The sequence below is a fragment of the Geospiza fortis genome, unplaced genomic scaffold (genome assembly GCF_000277835.1).
Source record: "Geospiza fortis unplaced genomic scaffold, GeoFor_1.0 scaffold180, whole genome shotgun sequence".
In the NCBI taxonomy this organism is placed as follows: Eukaryota; Metazoa; Chordata; class Aves; order Passeriformes; family Thraupidae; genus Geospiza; species Geospiza fortis.
Genome location: NW_005054452.1, coordinates 1,497,501 through 1,500,454, shown reverse-complemented (window position 1 = coordinate 1,500,454; position 2,954 = coordinate 1,497,501).

Genomic DNA, 2,954 nt, shown 5'->3' with positions numbered 1-2,954 from the left:
GACCCTATGGAAACCCTACAGGTGCCACTCCTGCCCCTATGGAAACCCTACAGGTGCCACTCCTGACCCTATGGAAACCCTACAGGTGCCACTCCTGACCCTATGGAAACCCTACAGGTGCCACTCCTGACCCTATGGAAACCCTACAGGTGCCACTCCTGACCCTATGGAAACCCTACAGCCCCGCCCGCCCCTAGGGAAACCAAACAGGTGCCCCTCCTGCCCCTATGGAAACCCTACAGGTGCCACCCCTGACCCTATGGAAACCCTACAGGTGCCACTCCTGCCCCTATGGAAACCCTACAGGTGCCACCCCTGACCCTATGGAAATCCTACAGGTGCCACTCCTGACCCTATGGAAGTGCCTCTGGAAACACAGAGGGTTGGAGCAGAACAGATGCAGGATGGCAGCAGCAGGAGACAGGGAGAGGGGGAATTCAGACTGCTCATCCATGAGGATGTGGATGTTGCACATGGAGCAGTATCACGGAGCAGCACAGAGGTGCAGTTATTTGTGAGGGATGTTTCAGGAAGGCAGGATGTGTCTCCTTAGTCCATAGCAGCACCAGCACCCTGGAAATGGGAAATATCTGTTCCAGCACTTCCCAGGATCCCCCACTGCTTCCAAAGAATCCCAGAGTCATTTAGGCTGGAACAGACCTCCAAGATTACCACAAGTACAACCTGTGACCAATCCCCACCTTGTCACCAGAGCAGAGCACTGAGTGCCACATTCAGTTGTTCCTTGGACATCTCCAGGGACAATGACTCCGCCACCTTCAGCCAGCTGTAACCAACCAGTTGCTTTAACCAACTGTTTTAATAAAGATCAGGCAAAAACTTTGCAGCTTCCCCCCAGGAAGCTCTCCAACAGGGATGGGAAGAAATCTGTGGAATGGGAAGGTGGCAGTGCCCACTTTCTGCCCCCCACAAACACTGAGTCTCTGTCTGCCCAGCACCCCCAGGTCCCAGGGGATTTGGGCTCCCTGTTCCTCAAAAAGCCTCCTAGCTCTTCACTTGGCCACAGCAGAAGCCATCAGGGAGGTGACAGTGCCATCACCATCCCTGTGATCCCATTCCTCCTCCCAGAGCTCCACATCAAGCCTGTTTCCCAACCTCTCAGGGAATAACAGCACAGAGTTTGCATGTGATGCTCGACAGAGACAAATCCTCCCTGCAAACCTGGCTGCAGCCCCCCCCCGCACATCCCTCCCCTCCCTGCCACCAGCTGCTGCAGCAACAGGAATTAAAATAAAGATGAAAAACTCCTGTTGGGGCCGCACTTTTATTTCCTGTCGTTTCTAGAACTCCTTGTACAGGAGGAAAAAAAAAAAATCCTTAAATATTTCCTAGCATCCTGCATGCTTGCAGCAAGCTCCCCCCAGCCACGGACAGGCACAGAAGGGATGACTAATTTTTTTTTTAGCATAAGACGCTGGGAGAGCGTCCTGTGAACGAGCTCAGTAAATTCCTGAGGCTCCCGGCAAGGACTCCACCGCTCCTTGCGAAACTTCCCAGCTGGAATTGAAAAGACACAAAAACATCGTTTTCTCTCCCTCGACAAACAGAGCTTGGGATTCCTTTCACGACAGTATTTGGATTTTTATTTTTTTTTAATGTCAGTCCATATTTAGCAGGGGGGAAAAAAAGCCTCCCTTCCTTCCTGTCACATTTTCCACCCCCGATGACATCCAAGATCAGAAACAAGCAAGCGCTGGCCGAGGAGGGAGGATGCAGCTCCCCCGAGCGTGGGAGAGCCTGGAGAGGGGCGGCAGGGACATTCCCATTTGGGATTCCCGTTGGAGGGGACACACCCTTGGAGGAGTGGAAAGAGCCAGTGGGAAGGGGACAGAGCCCTGAAAGAAGGGACAGAGCCCTGGAGGAAGGGACAGAGCCCTCGGACCTCACAGCAAGCAGGGTGTCCCTTCCAATTCTCCACCCTGGAGCATCTCCCGGAGGGATGGCCCAGAGAGCAGCCAGGCCACAAGCCCCCAAGCTGGAATGTTGGTCCCAAAAGAAGCTTTTGGCCACCTGGATGTGCCCAGGGGATGTCAGGAGGGTTCCTCACTGAGCCTGATGGAGGTGTGCAGGGAGCCCGGCCATGCTGCAGCAGGGTGGTGAAGGTGGGTGGTGGCAGGAGGTTGTGGCCGTGGTGGCCCTGCCCTGCAGATGTTTTTTGGGTTTTGGAGGGGTGTCCCCAGCTTGGAGTCCTGTGTCCAACCTCGTGAGTTGCTGCAGATCCACAGGTGGGAGTTCACAGAATCAGGGAATGGTTTGGGTGGGAAGGCACCATAAAGCTCATCTTGTTCCATGCCCTGCCATGGCCAGGGACACCTTCCACTAGCCCAGGGTGCTCAGAGCCCCAATCCAACCTGGCATTAAACACTCCCAGGGATCCAGGGGCAGCCACAGCTTCTCTGAGCAACCTGTGCCAGGGCCTCACCACTAACCCAGGGAAGAATTTCTTCCTAACATCCAATCTAACCCTACTTCAGTGTGAGGCTATTCCCCTTATCCTGTCACCCCAGCCCCTTGTAAAAAATCTCTCTCTGTTTTTCCTGCGTGCTCCCTTCAAGCACTGACAGACCCCCATGAGATCTCCCCGGATCCCTCTCTCCTCCAGGCTGGACAATCCCAATTTTCCCAGCCTTTCCTCGCAGGAGAGGAGCTGCTGCATCCCTCCGATCAACTCAGTGGCCTCCTCTGGACCCGCTCCAAGGGAGCAAATCCAAGATCCCCAGCCCGCGCTCACTTTCAGAAATCCCCATTCTCACTAATAAAACAACACCTACAAATACACAAACACCAAACCCCAAGTTCAGCGCCGGCAGGGTGGGGGTGCCCCAACTCCACGGACACGCCTGGATCGCTCACCTCGCCCCTTCCATCCCCCCCAGGCCACCACAACCACCCCGAGCCCACCCCCGGGGGTCACCTGCGGCCCCTCCCCGCTC